Raw genomic sequence first — 14,214 nt, 5'->3', positions numbered from 1 at the left:
GTTTCAGCCAACCTTTTTGCCAATATTAATGTTAAAAAAAGAAATTAAAAAATAAGGACACACTTATTTGCTTTTGGTTTTTGTTTATTGTAATGAAACCTTCAGCACCACAAACAATGTCCTGCTGGCACATAAAAAAATCGAAATGTTAAGTAGCATTAGAATCAAATGTTATTGATTCTTGATGATTAGATATAAGAAATAAACAACAAATGATTTCATTACCAACAAGTTCAGCTTGTGATTTTTATAGATCCGTAGAGCTTCAAAATAACAAAAATCCTCAACCATGAAAAATCTCTGAATTACATGTTATAAAGAAGCTTACAAAAACACACACTTTTTCATCCAATCCCCTGTTAAGTATTTATAAAATCAAATCTCAATTTCCTACATGCACAATTAAACATCAAAACCAATTTCTACATGAGTTTAAAAGATAAGAAAGAAAAAAAAAAAAAAAAACCAACAAATTCAAATAAGAAAAAATTTAATATTTATAAGTTTTTGTGCCTCATCAATAACAACATAACTCAATTGAATCTAGGAAAGAAAACCATCATCAATTAATGTTATATCATATGTTGTGATGAAGACATCAAAAGGTAACATATGTACTTACAATATCTCAACACATTATCATACACTGATGCACATGAGTCTGTTAGAAGTAATTTATATCAAGTTCTATAAATTGTAAAAATCTTATTGAAAATTTGTACATCCATACTTCCTCTGTTTTGTAAAATCAGAAAACATATTTAAACTTTGATGAGTGTTAATATCGTCGGTGGCAAAATCAAAAGAAAAACACTCCTGATTACCTACAACACATTTGGGAAAAGAAAAGTTAAAAATACTAATATGGTGTTCTTTAATGATACCCCTTCAATTTCATAAGAAAAATATATGAAAAAGGATACATATAACGTGACTAATAGTACTCATCAACCCCATGTACTTAGGGCTTCAATTTTTGGTATACTTTACAATACATTCAATTATAACATGCTTAATGTAAAGACAACATATCAAAAGACATAAAAATTAAAGCAAGTAATTCGACAATTAGAGCAATCAAGAAAAGAGGTATTAGTGCTAACCAACAATGGTATGTGCAATACACCCTAAAAACGAATGAGGGAAGACATAATTGAAGAATCACCATAAGAAATGCATTAAACCTTAAAAATGAAATTGATTAAAAGCTTCCAGAAGCTAGAAAAATAAAAGGTCAAATGCTAAACCAAAAAAGGTGTGGATTGAAGTTGTGATCTGTAGCCCCAATGAAAGAGAAAAATTTTGCTTCCTAATAGGGGTGCAAACGAGCCAAGCTACTCATGAGCTACTCGAAATCGAATCGTTAAAAGCTCGACTCGAGATCGATTTTAAACGAGCCCGAGCCGAGCTCGAGCTTAATATTAGGCTTGATTATTAAACGAGCTCGAGCTCGAGCCTCTGTTACTTGGCTCGATTAAGCTCGCGAGCTTAAACGAGCCTACATATATATATATATATAATAAAAAAATTATTTTTATTTTTATATATTAAAATAAATAATAATTTAATAAATACCATTTCAGGAAATTAGAGTATACCGTATACGAGCCGAGCCCAAACCGAGCTCGAGCCCATACAATTCTTAACGAGCCGATCTCGAGCTTTGTACCATAAGGCTCGAACGAGCCGAGCTCGAGCTCGAGCCTATAAATAGTTAAACGAGCCGAGCCCGAGCCTGGTCAGGCTCGAGCTCGAGCTCGGCTCGTTTGCAACCCTACTTCCTAATTAGAGGGTAATTGAAGGTTTCCATTTGATTTAATGACTGATTCGGAAATTTTAAAAATTGAATCAATCTAGTTTCGAAAATAAATAAGCGAAATTTGGGGAGATAGCAGACAAACCGATCATTATAAAATTTTGGGAATATTTCAAAGGGTATTTTTTTGGTAATTCACTTTAAAAGTTTATGGATTAAGAAGACGTCACATGTCAATAAAAAGAATTTTTTATTAGAATAAAGATATATAAATATAGTAATTATAATATATCTCTTCCTATACTAATAAAATAATAGTTTGTATACTACTTATCATTTTTTATAAATTTTAATTTTTCTTCTCCTACTCTCTAAAAATGACACATGTATTTTCTATAATTTTACATTTACATTTAAATTCTTCTAAATCCTCTAAAATTAGCATTATTAATAAAAGCTTTGAAATTTAAAATGTTTGATAATCAATTATTTGATCCTTGATAGGAAAAAAAAATATTATAAAAAATTTTCTATTCTACTCATTTTGTTTTTAAAAACATTTTTATAAACACCCTTTTATAAATTTGTTTAAAATATTTTTATTATAATTATTATCTATGTTATTTTAAATTATCAACTGAGTTATAACCTAGTTTATGATTAAAAAATAGTAATATAATTCGAATACTAATTACATCAATGTCGAAATAATAAAAATAAAAACTTAAATAATAGGACTAAGTTTTGGGCCCAAACTAGACCCATTATCCAGATTGCATATCAGGCTTAATTGAGAAGGCTTTCACTTTTAAGTAAGTTCGGATTTGAAGAACCAACTAAAAAACCAAACCTTTTTGGTAATGGACATTGTGCATATCTTTGACGACGTCAAAAAGAATTCACTAAAAAAAGGTTATTCCTAAAAAAAACAATGACAGTATCAAGATGATCTCATTTAAATTTTTTAAAATGTTATCCTTCTAATAATCCCTAATAATCGATGAGTTGCTTGATGTTACCAAGCTCTCCCCTAGTGCTCGTTGTCTATTATCGTAGTTTGTCAAAAATTAACGGTTTTACCATGAGTACGAACTTATACGTGACAAAGCCAAATTATTGGAAAGCTTTTGTCAAAAATACATTTTATTAGGTAATCTCATACTTGTAAGACAATTACATAAGAATGTATAAAAATACTTAATCTCTAAGGGTTTGGGCCTAAACCCTAATCACCAATATCCCACTACAGTTTGGATCGGGTGGAGACGATTAAAATGGAGAAATAAAAAAAACATAAAAACACAGATGTAGACAGCAACATCGGCGGTGGCAGGGCTCTAACGATGACGGCTAACAACGACTTTTCGTCGGAGAAGAGGAGAGAAGAAGCAGCGGCCAGAGGCGGTTCTGTTGTAGACGAAGAAGAGAGTCGACGACGGCGACGATCTTCAAGTCGACCATTGAGGAGTCCGGAGAAAAGTAACGAGAAAGAAAGAGAGTTCGAGTTGCGGCGGACGGAGCCAATATCGGCGACTACAATGTTAATAGATAGAGACGATTACAGATCAAAGGCTTCCCGATGGATAAGGTGTTGCCAGAGGGAGGCAATAACAACATTGGAAGAGGCGAGATAAGACGAGGGGCGATCTGAGGAGGAGACAGAATGCTCAAAGGCAGGGTCCATCTAAGGATGAGATAGAAGGCTCGAAGGTAGGGGTCCTCCAAGGTCCATCTGAGGATGAGATACAAGGCTCGAATGTAGGGGTCATCCAAGGAGAAGGTAGAAGTAAACCAAGCAGTAGAAGAAGCCAAGGAAGGAACTCTGGTTTGGGGCCGACGACTGTATTATTAATTACGTGGAGAGAGACGAAAAAGAAAAATATTAAACTTAATTAAACCCAATTTTGTTTCTATATGTTGAAAACATTCGATTGCCCTCTACTTATTATAAAAAAAAGAATTTGAATTCGTTTTTGATAAATTTTGGTTTTAATATGCAGTCATCCCATAAAATCAAGAATAATTTATGAAAAAGATCAACATGAAATTAGAAATTTCAAATTTGATAGTCGGATCTCTCACTAAAATGTCAATATACTTCTAAATATTATTTGTTTTACGATTTATTAGTTTATACATATATATATATATATATATATATATATATATATATATATATATATATATATATATATATATATATATATATTGTAACACCCAAAGTTTTGAAGGCCAAGAAAGGAAAGAAAACCCTAACTTTAAGGGGAGACTCGGCGAGTCCAAGGAGGAACTCGGTGAGTCCGAGTGGGATCCGGGTCGAGGAGTAAGTGACCGACTCGGCGAGTCGGCCAAGGGGACTCAGCGAGTCTGGTCTGTGCGAGGAAAACCCTAAATTCGGGACTTGGAGCCTATTTAAACGTCTCATTCTCTCCCCTAGGGTTCCTTTACTGCCTCTTTCACCTAGAACATTGAACCCTAAGCCCCATTATTGCTCATTCAAGCTTCCAAGCCATTTTTGAGTGATTTGAAGGAAGAAGAAAGAGGGGAATCAGTGAAGCTTCAAGGATTGAACTTTGATTTGAAGATTTGGGGAAACTTTCTGAGTTATTGAAGGTATTAAGTCGTTTCCCTCCTTTAGATCTATTATGGTTGTGAGTTTTGGGGGCTTTTAGCCATGATTAGCTACCCCTTTTGAGTTAGAAGCCAGATCTGAAGTTGCTACTTCGGATCTAAGCATATTATGGTCTTGAGAAGCATAAAGTATTTGCCCTTGAGTTGATTATGGAGCCTCTTTGCCTTAAACCCTAGTTTATGGTGTATTTTGCCTAGATCTCCTTCCCTACACGTAAAGTTTGCAACTTTACGTGAGGAATAGGCTTGGGAAGGGTAGATCTACAGTTTGGAGTCCATGCATAACTCAAAAGTCCTCTGCATGTATGGAGATCTGAATGGACTCGGCGAGTCCTTTGAGTGGACTCAGCGAGTAGCATGAAGATTTGGAGGAACTCGACGAGTGGGACGAACAGCTCGTCGAGTTAGATGAAGTTGGGCAGGAACTCGGCGAGTCTGATGAAGGTTGTCCTGGACTCGGCGAGTCTGTTCTTGGCCTCGGCGAGTCAGGTCGCGAAACCCCCAAACCCTTCGAGTTGAGATTCGAATCAGTGAGTCAAATGGAGATTCGGTGAGTTGGACAGGTCAGGACTCGGAAATCGGCAGACTCGGCGAGTCATGGACTGACTCGGTGAGTCGAGTCGTGAATGGAAGGACTCTGAACATATGAACTCGGCGAGTCAATAGGGTGACTCGGCGAGTAGGGTTGACCTGGAAGGTTGACTTTGACCAGTACTTTGACTTTGACCAGAGTTGACTTGGTTGTCTTTCGGGGGTCAGTTAGACTCAGTGTTGCATTGATATTGGTAGCTCAGGGAGCGAGTGGAGCAGGAGTTCAGAGAGTTGCCGAGCAGCAGCTAGTGGGTTCATCAGCAAGTTCAGCCAGTGCAGGTGAGTTTCCCTTTGTATGAATGGGTCTACGGCTACAATGTCGGCCCATGTAGTTATGAGTAGAAGACCCGGGGGTTAGCCCTAGGCACAGTATGCTAGTATGATATTCAGGACGAGGTCCAATGATAGAGGGCGGGTGCCCAAGAAATGGTTTATGTGATGGTTTATACTTGTTGTCTGTGCGATACTTGTATGTGCCTGGTAGGGAGGTGAGTGTGGGCGAGGTACCGTATCTCACCAATAGCAGAGTGTGGATGGTGTTCCACATCTCAGTAGTAGTAGATCAGGGGCGAGGCCCAAGTTAGGGAAGGAGTGAGGGTGGGTTAGGCCCGTACCTCACTATCAGCAGGAGTATGGACGGGGTTCCATGACTCATCAGCAGCAGGACAAGGGCAGGGCCCAGAGATAGGCGAGGCCTTAGGACAAGATCCGTTAGTATGTGTTTAGCTTATGTGATGTGATGTGATATGTTTATGTGCTATTATATGTTAGTGGGCGAGGCCCTGTGACAGGCGAGGCATAAGTGAAACAGATATGTATCCGAGCGGGGCTCGAAGCCAGGCGGGGCCTGGAGCGGCGGGGCCGTTGTAGCGGGCGAGGCCCGGGGTAGGGGGCGAGGCCCAGGATAGCGGGCGTGACCCAATATGTGCAGTATGTGGTTATTCATGGTATGTGGTAGGGTGGGGAACTCACTAAGGTTCGTGCTTACGGTTTTCAGTTTTGGTTTCCGGTACTTCCGGTAGCGGAGGGAAGAGCTCGGGGTGATCGCATGGCACACACCATAGATTAGACAGCCTGGTAATGTTTTACTTTGATAACGAACATGTATTTCGGAAATTAATACTCTGATTATGTTTTGGGTTGATGATTTTGCTTAAAGTAATGTTTTATTAAAAGAAATTTTTAGTCTTGAATTTTGGGACGTTACAAGTTGGTATCAGAGCCTTGGTTTGAGGGATTCGGACATGCTCTCGGGTGTGTCTGAACTCAAATTGAGGAAATTGTATAGAAGTTTTCAAAATGAAAAGACAGATTTGTAAAAAGAGAGTTTTAAGAAAGAAAACAGTTTTAGAAAAGCAAAAATATTTCAGAAAGGAAAGAACTTTGAAAAGAGAAAAAGGGTGTGGTGCATGCAATCAGCCGAGCTCAAGTAAGTACCCCAAATTACCCATACAAGTTTATGATTTGTTTATCAGTTAGTAGAACAGCATGCTAGATTAGGACTAAGGATCTAGGGAGGATGCCTTATGTGCCTATTATATGTGCTTTGAGCTGCATGATAGTGCAGATTAGACAGTAGTAGGATAGCATGTTTAGGTTATGCCTGATTTTATGAGTTTGTGTTGCATGCTAGTTCAGATTCTTGCTATGTGGATATGATTGCTTGAGTATGTTATGGTTAGATTTTCCCCTTGTCTGAATGTTGTTTGTTTTGTGCATTATGGGATTCTGAGTGATGGGAGTTAGCCATTAGGTGAATACGTCACGTCACATGTGATCAGGTTTGAATAATCTCAGAGTGCTGGATTTGGCCCTATTGCACAGCTCTCGTTTGAGTCTAACCGTTGTAGGGACGAGTCTTTTACTCGAAGGATTATCTGAGCCTCGTCACATGTGATGGTATCCAGGTAATGGCTAATTGGCATCACAAGGAGACCTTCAGCAGCTGAGGACTGGCTTGAGTTGAGTTAGAGGTTCTCTAAGGTAAGCCTAGGATGAGATAGTGTTGGGAGCAGTAGTAGTGGATAAGGGACCTAGTGGAGTCAAAGAAATTCCTGAGGAAAGTACGGATAGATGTGGAAGGTAGTATGGGCCCGTACTACTGAAAGCAGAGGATCTGTACTTGATTCGGGAAAGGCCAAGACAAGACCGGGAACCTAGTAGGGAGTGTGTTTGGTCTCGCAGCAGTGATGAGTATTCTGATAGTGGATGTATTATATTTTCAGTATGGTGACATTGCGAGAGAGACCAGCGGGCGGATCAGGCGTCGGAGAGGGATCAGGCTCGGGTTTAGGAGCCGAGCAACTCGAGGAGCGAATGAGGGAGTTGATATCAGCTGAGGTTACGCGCAGTATTCTAGATCAGACTCCTGTGATCTTTGGCACGGTCAAGGAGGGTATATTGGAAATTTTGGATGAGAGGCTGGGAGCCTTCCGTACCGAGATGATGGCCTTGGTGGGAGCGTGTACCTTGACATTTCGAGAGTTCAGGGCTTGCGGGGCACCAGATTATCATGGGGCTAGGGACCCCATCGCCAGCAGCAGAAGGTTGGCTGATGTTGCCAACACATTCCATACGAGCCGGTGTCCTGAGGGGTACAAGGTCAGACTCGCTTCCTGTCTTCTGAAGGACATAGCGAGGGATTGGTGGGAGGAGATTGGTCATGCTTTGGGGGATGATGCCGCGTTGGACGCGATGACTTGGAGCGATTTCTCGGCCAGGTTCAGGGCGGAGTTTTCGCCGATTATTGAGGTGCAACAGTTGGCACGGGAGTTTCAGGATTTGACGCAGACCACTGAGACTGTGGCGGAGATCACCGCCAAGTTCAGGGAGAGGGCTCTTCTTGTATCGCAGTATGTCGCGGATGAGGAGATGAAGAAGGCCCGATACCATGAGATGTTGAGGGATGACATCAGGGAGTTCGTGAGCAGATCCAGCTATAAGACGCTGAAAGATATGATTTCTCGGGCTAGAGAGAGGGAAATTGATTTGGAGCAGATCCGGAAGAGGAAGCCGGATGAGGTTCAGGTAGCTGCAGGTTCGGGCAAAAGGCCCAAGGAATCAGATTCGAGGTCAAGGGATTATCAGGACCGCAGTCGGTGCGGGAAGTCTGGCAAGGCGCACGGGGGCGCGTGCAGGAGTGGTAGCGGTGGTGAGTCTGGCTGTTTCAAGTGCGGTCGAACTGGTCATTTCAGCAGGGATTGTACTATTACCACCTCACAGGGATCAGACTTGTTATGTTTTCACTGCAATCAGCGGGAAAACAAGAAGGCCCAGTGCCCCAGTTTGTTTTCAGCAGGATGGGTGATGGCACCTGCCCCTGCAACTTTGAGGATCACAGACGGCCGTCAGGACCATGCAGAGGCGCCTGCGGTAGGAGGCAGAGCTCTTCAGATGACTACCTTGGAGGCGCGATCAGCACCGGACGTTGCAGGTATGCGATTTCCGTTTTCAGTTCTTTTATTTGTGCATGATTATATTGTTATGGTTCTGCATCATTATCGGTATGAGTATTTTATTTTTTGAGCGGTTGATTGTGATCGAGTTATATGCCATCTGCATACCTTGGATATTCGAATGGTAGTTAGGGGATGTGCCATATTGGAGAAGGTTACATAGGATGCAGTAACTATAGCATGCTTGGGAGGGACTTGGTATGTCTCGCTAGATCGGAGTTGTATAGTGTTAGAGATGGATTGGTTAGATCCCTAGCTATGGTAAGCTTGGGTTCCTCAGCAGATTGATTATGGAATGGTAGCAAGGATCGGGATTTCTTTTTGAGTATTGAGCAGCAAGGGGTAAGCAGGATCGAAGTGGGGGAGAATCCTCCGAGTGTGCAAAGGTAGGAGCACGCAGACCCATAGTGAGTGTGCGACCTCCGAGAAAGAAAAGAAGTAGTTTAGCGTTTGATGGATTGAGGATTTCAGGGTTGGGAGTTTGAGAAACGCCCCATCAGCTAGTGCGTGTGATGGTAATGGTTAGTATGTGGTTGGGAATTCAGGTTGTGGATCGCCCGTAGGACTCGAGGGAGTCGGAATGAGGATCTTGAGAGCTAATGGCACATGGGTGCCTTCGTATTAGCAGTCAGTGGTAGGAAGTGATGTAAGACTACGGGGCAGCCGTAGCATTCACTACCAGTCAGTGGTAGAAAGTGATGTAAGACTACGGGGCAGCCGTACCATTCACTGGCAGTCAGTGGTGGAAGTGTTGTAAGACTACGGGGCAGCCGTAGCATTCACTAGCAGTCAGCAAAGGATGGTGATGTAAGACTACGGGTAAGCCGTAGCATTCCTTAGTAGCTTCGTTAGCGGAGTTGGGGCGAGGCCCTTATCTCCTAGTGATCAGATAGGGATCAGGAATGGGTAGTGGATGAGAATGATAGGGAGTTTTCTTGTATAGCCCTAGAGATGTGAGACCTTGGGAGAGGCCGCTCCAGGATATAGTTGGGTAAGACCCGTGGGCGAGGCCCGAGCGAGAGTGGTTAGACTAGTGGGACTAAAAGGATAGAGGCAGGTGGGACCCGTGGGCGAGGCCCGTGAGTTTTAGCAGCGCAGGTGGGACCTGGTAGGGACCTTAGTGTCAAGTTAGGGGATCGGGGATCCCAGGTTTGTAGTGCCTGAATGGCATAATAGATTGAGCAGTATTAGGTAGTCGAAGTTTCTTTGGAAGTCGCTGAGAGCGACTAGTAGTTGTGTTGGGCCAGCGATCGGTGGGAGCCGGTAATCCATATATTGATAGGTTGATAGGGACCAGGGTGGTCCCAGTTCATCCGGAAGTCAGACGAGGAATAGCAGAATTTCCAGTCAGTAGTAGTGCGAGTATGCAGCGTATGGTGGAATTTAGTTAGTTGATCGTGGGGTGCTCGACACCAAATTATAGAAGAAAGAAATGCCCAGTGGACACTGGCGATAATGACCCGTACTGGGAGTAGCGGGAGTAATAGATTTGGTGAAGATAGGGTCTTCACAGTGGCAGAGGAAATAGTTGGTTATGGAGCATTGCCTTGGGGAGGCAAGGAAATCGCGCAAAGAAGGAATGGGAGAACCCCTATGGGTTCAGTGCAGTACTCGGTGAGTACCAGAAGGATTGTCGGTTGAGTAAGTTTTGTTTCCAGAATGTTTAGGGTCAGGGTTGACCCGAGATGATTATCCGCAAGGATTAGTGTTAGTCGGAATGACCGAGTGGAAGGCCAGCGAAGCTAGGCAGCTGGTGTTGGAATAATTGGTGGGATATTGGAGGCAGATCGCAGGCGGTGGGCCATAGCAAACTTCGAGGACGAAGTTTAGTTTAAGTGGGGGAGATTTGTAACACCCAAAGTTTTGAAGGCCAAGAAAGGAAAGAACACCCTAACTTTAAGGGGAGACTCGGCGAGTCCAAGGAGGAACTCGGCGAGTCCGAGTGGGATCCGGGTCGAGGAGTAAGTGACCGACTCGGCGAGTCGGCCAAGGGGACTCGGCGAGTCTAGTCTGTGCGAGGAAAACCCTAAATTCGGGACTTAGAGCCTATTTAAACGTCTCATTCTCTCCCCTAGGGTTCCTTTACTGCCTCTTTCACCCAGAACATTGAACCCTAAGCCCCATTGTTGCCCATTCAAGCTTCCAAGCTATTTTTGAGTGATTTGAAGGAAGAAGAAAGAGGGGAATCAGTGAAGCTTCAAGGATTGAACTTTGATTTGAAGATTTAGGGAAACTTTCTGAGTTATTGAAGGTATTAAGTCGTTTCCCTCCTTTAGATCTATTATGGTTGTGAGTTTTGGGGGCTTTTAGCCATGATTAGCTACCCCTTTTGAGTTAGAAGCCAGATCTGAAGTTGCTACTTCGGATCTAAGCATATTATGGTCTTGAGAAGCATAAACTATCTGCCCTTGAGTTGATTATGGAGCCTCTTTGTCTTAAACCCTAGTTTATGGTGTATTTTGCCTAGATCTACTTCCCTACACGTAAAGTTTGCAACTTTACGTGAGGAATAGGCTTGGGAAGGGTAGATCTACAGTTTGGAGTCCATGCATGACTCAAAAAGTCATCTGCATGTATGGAGATCTGAATGGACTCGGCGAGTCCTTTGAGTGGACTCGGCGAGTAGCATGAAGATTTGGAGGAACTCGACGAGTGGGATGAACAGCTCGTCGAGTCAGATGAAGTTGGGTAGGAACTCGGCGAGTTGGATGAACAACTTGGCGAGTCTGATGAAGGTTGTCCTGGACTCGGCGAGTCTGTTCTTGGACTCGACGAGTCAGGTCGCGAAACCCCCAAACCCTTCGAGTTGAGATTCGAATCAGTGAGTCGAATGGAGACTCGGTGAGTTGGATAGGTCAGGAATCGGAAATCGGCAGACTCGGCGAGTGGAGACGCGAATAGAAGGACTCTGAACATATGAACTCGACGGGTCAATAGAGTGACTCGGCGAGTAGTGTTGACCTGGAAGGTTGACTTTAACCAGGACTTTGAATTTGACCAGAGTTGACTTGGTTGTCTTTCGGGGGTCAGTTAGACTCAGTGTTGCATTGATATTGGTAGCTCAGGGAGCGAGTGGAGCAGGAGTTCAGAGAGTTGCCGAGCAGCAGCTAGTGGGTTCATCAGCAAGTTCAGCCAGTGCAGGTGAGTTTCCCTTTGTATGAATGGGTCTACGGCTACAATGTCGGCCCATGTAGTTATGAGTAGAAGACCCGGGGGTTAGCCCTAGGCACAGTATGCTAGTATGATATTCAGGACGAGGTCCAATGATAGAGGGCGGGTGCCCAAGAAATGGTTTATGTGATAGTTTATACTTGTTGTCTGTGCGATACTTGTATGTGCCTGGTAGGGAGGTGAGTGTGGGCGAGGTCCCGTATCTCACCAATAACATAGTGTGGATGGTGTTCCACATCTCAGTAGCATCAGATTAGGGGCGAGGCCTAAGTTAGGGAAGGAGTGAGGGTGGGCTAGGCCCATACCTCACTATCAGCAGGAGTATGGACGGGGTTCCATGACTCATCAGTAGCAGGACAAGGGCGGGGCCCAGAGATTGGCGAGGCCTTAGGACAAGATCCGTTAGTATGTGTTTAGCTTATGTGATGTGTTTATGTGCTATTATATGTTAGTGGGCGAGGCCCTGTGACAGACAAGGCCTAAGTGAAACAGATCTGTATCCGAGCGGGGCTCGAAGCCAGGCGGGGCCTGGAGCGGCGGGGCCGTTGTAGCGGGCGAGGCCCGGGGTAGGGGGCGAGGCCCAGGATAGCGAGCGTGGCACAGTATGTGCAATATGTGGTTATGCATGGTATGTGGTAGGGTGGGGAACTCACTAAGCTTCGTGCTTAAGGTTTTCAGTTTTGGTTTCAGGTACTTCCGGTAGCGGAGGGAAGAGCTCGGGGTGATCGCATGGCACACACCATAGATTAGACAGCCTGGGAATGTTTTACTCTGATAACGAACATGTATTTCGGAAATTAATACTCTGATTATGTTTTGGGTTGATGATTTTGCATAAAGTAATGTTTTATTAAAAGAAATTTTTAGTCTTGAATTTTGGGACGTTATATATATATATATATATATATATATATATATATATATATATATATATATATATATATATATATATATATATATATATTATTTTTATTGTTTTTTATAGTATGTTATTTGCTATGTATTATTTTGTTATTTAAATTGTCAAGATAAAATACATGTATTAAGCTAGTAAACTATTATCGTTATTATAGAGTTAGTTGGATTTTGTATAATTATCCTTTACTATTATACAATAATAATTCTTAGACAAAATTCTAAGAATGGTCTCTATGGTATGTCAAAACTTGTGTGTTTGGATCAAAAAGTTTGGACTCGTATAAGTGGTATAATAGTTTGATTTTGTTGCGAGTGTGGTCCAATTTGTTTTAAACTTTTTCAAAATGACGAATTTATCATTTGTATTTTCATTTTCTATTTTTTATTTAATTTAACATTTTTCTAAATTTAAAATATCACCACCCCAACGTATTACTAACCCACCCACTCATTCTCACTCCTAATAACTCCATCTCCTTCTTGATACTGTAAGAGAGAACCACTGTCGACATTTGTCTCTTATGACGGCTTCGTCTATATCCTTCTTTGTATGTATCTACGACTGTTCCTCCGTCTTTACATCATCGGCGAGAACGAGGTGGGGAAAATGACGATCTCTATTTGTGAAGGGGTGAAGCGAGAACGAAGATCACGAAACAGCCAAACCAACTACGACGATGTAAAAAACCATCGAAGTCTTCATTCTCCGGCTTAGACTATCAGTTTGTTGCCATCGAAGGGGTGTTAGTTGACAGAGGTAACAAAATCCATTGTCGTCATCATCTGTAACCCAAGTGACAAAGAGAGAAAGAGAAAGGTGCCATTGTCGAATCTGCAAACCTTAACAACTTGTTCAGATCTAAAACCTCCATGGGAGGAAGTAGATCCAACTCTAGCATCTTCAAATCAAAGGGAAACAGATTCGAAGAGAAGATGATGAATCTTCATGTCGACTTTCAAATCTGGAAGTCACCGTTGGTAATGTTTCAAGATCAGTGGAGAGTTTTCGACCGGGGATCGGCGACGATACTCCGATAGCCTCCTGGCTAGTCAATTTTCTGGTAGACATGGAGAGAGAGAGAGAGAGAGAGAGACTTTGTAGGGAAATGGTGTATGGTGTGTGTGTGTGTGTGTGTTTCTTCTAGTTTATGAGAAAGAGGGAGATGTATTTTATTTTTGTTTTATTTTTATTTTTTTATTATTGTAATAAAAGAAAATTAATAAATAAAATAATAAATGGCAAATTCATTATTATTAAAAGTTTTAAAATTTTTTACGCAACAAAATCAAAATATTGAACCAATGGTGCGAGTGTAATCTTTTTTTGTCCAAAGATAACGAATTTTGACATACGCATCATTAGTTGGTTTTTAGGAATATGACTTATTAAGGTAATTAACTTTTCGGTTTGTTTACATCTATGTAACTATCTTTTTCTTGTACACATCTAGGTAACAAACTTGTTGGAAGTATTTACATATAACCATTATGACATGCTGTAGCAGGTTACATCCTAGATGTGAACACTTTTAACAAGTTCGTTAGATGTGTAAAAAAAAAAATAGTTACTCAAATATGTACAAAATGAAAAGTAAGAGTAAATTACACGAATGGTCCCTGTGCTTTGGGGGAATTTGTGTTTTTGGTCCATAACTTATTTTTTTAACTCAGATGGTCCATACTATTTATTTT

The sequence above is a fragment of the Lactuca sativa genome, chromosome 6 (assembly GCF_002870075.4).
Source record: "Lactuca sativa cultivar Salinas chromosome 6, Lsat_Salinas_v11, whole genome shotgun sequence".
Lineage (NCBI taxonomy): Eukaryota > Viridiplantae > Streptophyta > Magnoliopsida > Asterales > Asteraceae > Lactuca > Lactuca sativa.
Note: the sequence above shows the minus strand (reverse complement) of the source record.